The following is a 6,000-nucleotide window of genomic DNA, read 5'->3' on the forward strand; positions in this document are numbered from 1 at the left end:
CGCGGCCGTGCTGGAAATGCTCACAAAGAGAGCCAGCAGAGGTGGTTTTGTCGAGCTCTGCTTTGCTGCCCAGCTCGGAGGTCTGTGGGCTCCCGTCAATGAAGCGTGCATCGCCCTGGTGTGCCCAAGGGGTCTTCAGCATGGGTGGGGGGATTGGGGTGGGAGCAAGGGGGTCCTTGCCATCGTAGGCACTCAGTGACAGGCTGCTCAGGCTAGGCAATAGCTTTGCTCTCCAGCCCTGGGACCTTACCGCTCCCTTACCTCTCAGCAGCCCAAAGCGTTGCAAGCAAGCAGCCCCCAGCCCAGAGCTGCCCAGGGAAGGTACCCCCACGCCTGCCTGCCCTGGCCCCCCGCTCTCCCCTCACCCCCAGCTGCAAAGTGAGCCGGGCAGGTGGGTGGAAAAGTGACAGCTGGTGTTGTTCCAGTGCAGGTTAATGAATGTCTCCTCCTCTCCCCCCCCCCCCCACCTCCTCCTCCTCCCCACTGCCCGCCCCAGCACCCAGGCTCCTGGCTCCTGTCAGCCCATCAGGCTCCCATTAACAAAGGCAGCCCTGGAGACTTTGCATAGAGACCTGCTCTGCCTCTAATCTAGGTGGGCTAATCGCCTCCCTTGCCCAGCCTGCCTTCCCTGGGTCAATATTTGCTCTGAGCAAACACAGAGCCGTGACAGGTGTGCTGGGGAGAAGGCTCGCCGCCACCAGCCCAGCCCTCTCGCCTGTCTCTGCTCAGTCACATCTCTCCGGCCCCCCGATCACCGGCCAGCCAGCGCTATTTTTATCAGGGCTATAAAAGCCCCATCCAGCCAGCGTCACCCTCATTTTCTGCTCGTGAGCCAGCGGGGGAAGGCGAAGCCGCTCACCTGCCAGCTGCCAGCGTGTCACCGGAGCCAGGTGAGGTGCTGTAGCCCGGCACACCTGGGCCAGGGTCCTGCCTGCCCGACTGGGAGCAGGGTGCTGGGCGTGGGGGACACCCCGGGGGCTCCCCCAGGACAAGCACTGGGAGCCCAGTGGCACCCCCGAACTCCCGGGAGGGAAGGGTACGGGCTCAGGGGACACCGTCCTGGCTGTCCTCTTCCCTTAACTCTTCACTTCTCTCTTACCTGTATTTTCCAATCCTTTCTGTTCCCATCTCTTCCTTCATTTACTATCTTCTTTCCTTCCTTCCTTCCCTCATTCCTTCCTTCCTTCCCTCCCTGTTTTCCCACCCTCCCTCCCCACCCTGCCGTGCCAGTTTAACCCGCCCTGCTCTGTTTGGCTTTCCCAGGCAGCAGGTGTCAAGCATCCAACCTTCCGGACTTTACCCCCGGAGGAGCTGGTTCGGAGCAGCGGGTGCAGCAAGGACACCGGCTCCCAGCCTGGAAGGACCAGGCTCGGGAGTAAGGATGGGGAAGGGGCTGCCAGCAGCCCATTGCAGAGCATCCCTCCAGCCCACGCCATCCGAACCCGGAGCAACTCTGCACTTGCCTGGCGTCGAGCCCCACGTGCAAGACCTGACCTGAACGTTTTGTTCGTTCGGCTCGCGTTAGGCAGGTCCAGTCCGTCTGCAAGCGTGCGGCTGGCGTGCACACGCGCCACACCACCCGCACACCGCTGCAGCGTGTCCTGTGCACCCGCGACCTGCAGCCCACGTAGGGAGCGCACGCTTGCTTGCTACTCGTGTGGGACATGCAAGCAGGTTTGCAGCATGGGTGCCAGGGCGAATGTAGAGCCTGTGCGCGGAGCGCACAAGGGATGTGCGCACAGCACACAATCTGCACCCAAACACACGCGTGCAGCGTACGACCTGTGCGTGGCACATGCATGAAGCGATGGGCAGGCAGCGCACACACTTGATACAGTCTGCACGCAGCATGCACAAACGCCATGGGACCTGCACAGGTGTGGGACGTGGGTCCCGTGTGGCATTGGTACCCATGGTATTTCTGACACTCAGCATTGCAGGCTGTGACGTGCAGAACCCATGTCCGTGTGCCCATGGCATGACAGGCATGTGTAACACGCTAGGCACACGCATCCCGCCTGCGTGGCTGCCCGCTGCCCGCAGCAGCTTGCTGGGGAAGGGCAACCTGGCCCTTGCGCCCCGGCAGCGCTGCGGAGCCGTGGCAGGCGTGGGGAGCCCTGGCAGCACTGCCCTGCCCTGGCACAGCGCTGGCCCGGGGTGGAGCTTGCCAGGCTCTGCCAAATGCGCAGGTAGGTCTCAACGGTCTGCTGGCACCAAGGGAGCTTTAGCTGCTGACAGAGCGCAGGCAGCGGGGAGCGGGGGCAGGAGCAGGCAGGCAGGAGTAGGGCAGAGGATGGGGGCTGTCGCATCCTTTCCCACACACCTCTGCCCAGGTTTGCTCCCGGGAGCTGCACTTCCCGGCCCTTCCAGGGTCTGTCTGCCTGTGCGCTGGGCTGCCCTGGGCAAGTGCTGCCTGCTGCTCGCCCTCACCCTGCGGGCCAGGCACCAGCTCCTGCTGCAGGCGATACCCCTGGCCACGCTTGCTGTGGAAGGGTATGGGGGGTAGATCTGACAAGCTGGGGCGTCTCTTCCAGGACAGCCCTGCCCACTGCCTGCCCTGTTCTCAAAGCGCAGTGCAGTGCTTGACCTGGACTCCTGTCCCATCCTGTGTCCTGTCCCGTCCCCGTTCCCTCCTACCAGCACAGAAACATTCAGAGCCCGGGGCTGCTCCTGGCCCCATGGAGACAGCAGGGAGTCCCGGAGAGGTAGGAGATGGGACAGCAATGGACCTGCTTTCCTACCACCCCAGGAGGTTGTCTGGGGGGTGTAAAATGCCCCACACCTCCCTGCCTGGCCATGTCTGCAATTTCTCTGAGAGCCCCGAGCACGCTCCTGCCCTGCCCTAGGGATGCCGCTCCCGGGCGCTCCCCGGCAGGCACAGGCGTTTCTCTTGTAGCACAGGACCCAGCTCCAGCCCCGCCATGCTCAGGGATGCTCTGAGTTTACAGGTGGGTCCCGAGCCCTTCCTGCAGCCTCTCCGCAAATGCCGTGAAGGCTGAGCCCAGCTCCACAGTGTGGATGGAGGAGAGGCTGGAGACGAAGGAGCCCAGGAGTGTGCCAAGGGACAGGATGATTCCTGCTGCTTTCCCTCACCCCCATCCAATCCATGTGCAAGACAAGACTCAGCAGCCCCTGCCCTGGAGCAGGAGAGCCCTGCTCCCTCCCTGGGGTGCCCCTGCAAGCAATGGAGACAAGGCACCTCCTGGGCAGCAAGTTTCCAACAGGTGATGTGGGAAAGCACCAAAATCAAAGAGCATCTCCAGGGGTGCTGAGCTCCCTGCCTCTCCCCAGAGCCAAGTGCCCATCCCAGGAACAGCCACCACACGGTGTGGTGACTGGCAATGATGGTGGCCACAGGCCCCTTTGGGCCATGTCTCTGGGCTCTGTCTCCTGCCACCAAGCCTGGCAAAGTTGAAAAGCTGAGAAAGCACACCACATCCCCCGATATGCATAACCCCCTGCAGCCACCCCGCTCAGGCTGGGATCAAACAGAACACGATTAATAACGCTGAGCAAAGCCAGACCCTGCTGCCCACGCTGCTCCAGCCGCCGCACGTGCATCCCCGTGGGGGCAGAGCCCAGCGGAGATGCTATCTGGCAGAGCAGGGCTGCGGAGATGGTGCTCAGCCGCCTCGCTCTGCCTCGGTGACTCCACGCACGGCTGGGCTGCCTTGTGCCCTAGCACAACCCCGCACACCGTGGGACCCGTGTTGCACCCTGTAGATAGCCCAGATGCTCCAGAAAAGCATTTTTTTTGGCTTTTCAGGGTATTCAGGCAGCAGCCAGGGAGCCAGACGCTGTGCTGGCACCAGCAGCAGGTCTGTGTGCAGGGCAGCGTGCGTGTCCCAGCAGCAGAAGGGGACAGCCACAAGTGGCAGCAACTAGAAATTGCCTCCCTCCCCACCCCGCATCTTCCCAGCCTGCTCTCCCCGCCCCAGCTCTGCCAGCCCAGTGGCACTGGGAAGCTGTGACACCCTTCAAAGCTGGGGGTGGCCCTGGGAAGCCACATTGCCCTTCAGGCCGTGTTGGCTGGGGAATGGCCCTTTGGCAAGGTTTGCACCCAAGGGTGAGCTGATCCCCGAGCCGGGCAGAACCAGGGGCTTTAAACCCACGCCAGAGCCAGCGCCAAGGGCTGTGCCAGGCTGGCAGGGGACGAGGCGCAGGGGGGTGCCGCTGCCTGCGCTGTGCGGTGCTGTCCCCCCACCCCCCAGGCTCTGCATGGCCATTTGCATGGCGTTGGGGACCTGGGCTGGGGATTTGCATGGTGCAGCTCTGCACGGGGAGGATTTGTATGGGGAGGGCAGGGTGCAGGAGGAGCGCTGGGGAGGTGTGAGTGCCCGTGTCTGCATTTGCATATAGGTGTAGTTGCATACAGGTGTGTGTGCACATATAAGTATGCGAGTGCATTTAGGAGCTGGTGCATCTTGCTGCTGCATTCGCTGCCCTGTGTGTGCATGTGTGCACACGTGTGCATGTGCTCCTGCTGAACTAAAGGCGTGCGCTAGCCATGCCCCTGCCACGCTTGCTGCTCCGCGTCCTGGTGTGTGTGCATTGTATGAAGGTGCGGGTGTGAGCAGAGGTGAGCGCCGTTGCTGGCTGCCTCTGGGGTGTTGCCCGTGGGCTGCGTGCCGTGCCCAGCCCCCATGGGGTGTGCCACGCCAGGGCCGGCGCTGCTTTGCCGCAGGATGTGGCAGAGGTGGCTGGTTAACCTCTGCACCCCAGCACCCTGCAGGGATCAGCCCAGGGAGCTGCCGCTGCACACAGGGCTGCTTGGGCACCCCAGGGGCTGGGCACCAGGGTTGTGTGGGCACCCCTAGACCCAGGATCTTCCCCACCCGGCCTAAACACCATGGCTCTGTTGTGCCTGGAGGAGATGCCCAGGCTGAGCAGGGGCTCCCTGCCCCTGAAGGTCACTCTGTCCCAGCACTGCTGTGGGTACCCAGCCAGCTTGCACAAGGCAACTGAGGCTGCTTGTGTCCCTGGGGCTGGGCTATGTTGGAGGTCAGGGTGTTGCTGAGCCCTCCCTGGCTGTCCCCAGCCCCCCAGCCTGCTCCTGGCCAAGGCAAGGACCGGGGCAGGGAGCATAAGGGGCTGTCCTGGCTCTGTGCTGGGGTCCTGCACTCCCCGTGCCAGGCTGGAGCTTCAGATACCGCCTCCAGGCCATGGGTCCATCCCACCCATTCCCCCCACCCCGACTGGATACCATGGGGAGAGGCAGCCTTCAGACCAGCTGGCTCTGGGACAAGCTTATTGCTATTTTGCAGGTGGGGTGCAGGGGAGAGGTGGGTCCCAGGCACAGAGCTGCATCCTGCCATGGTGAAACAACAGGCAGCTCTGCCCACCCCCAGCCCATTCCTGGCCATGGGGAACATCGGGCACAGGGCGGGTGCAGCCTGGCATCCTCCCCCCCTGCACCCACAGGCCTTTTTCAGGGTTTTTTCATTGCCCCAGGAAAGGGCTCTGGACCCCCACGAGCAAAGGGGATAAGGGGGGCCATGCTGAAGGACCAGAGGGAAAAAAACAGAGCTTGCACTAGTCCTGCATCTTGGAGTGCATCAGTCCCATGCTCCCACGGGGCCTCCGGGGAAGGGGTGAGCGATGGGGCTCCCCTCTCCCGGGCCAGCCGGCGGCCCTGGGAAGCGCGTGGGCAGCCTGCCCAGGGGACGGATGTTGAGCAGGGTGCCAGGGCCGCTGCTCCTGGCCCAGCTATTGCCGGCTTCGGGAGCCCTGAGGCGGGATGTTCTGTTCTTGCCGCAGCGCCTGGCTCGGCCCCCGCCTGCGCTGCCTCCTGAGAGCTGCTGGAGGAGGGGAGCTGCTGCTGCCCGGCTTTTTGTCAGCCTCCTGGACGAGCGTCACCCTGGCTTGGGCTGCCTGGAACTACAGATGTTGCCGACAGGAGAGCGAAGGAGCACCGGGGTAGAGTGGGACCTTGGCCAGGTGCTGGCTGAGCTGGCATCCCCTGGCTGTGGGGCTGAGGGAGCTGGGGAGGGGAGGTCCAAG

This window comes from Platalea leucorodia (assembly GCF_965183815.1).
Source record: "Platalea leucorodia genome assembly, chromosome: 5".
Lineage (NCBI taxonomy): Eukaryota > Metazoa > Chordata > Aves > Pelecaniformes > Threskiornithidae > Platalea > Platalea leucorodia.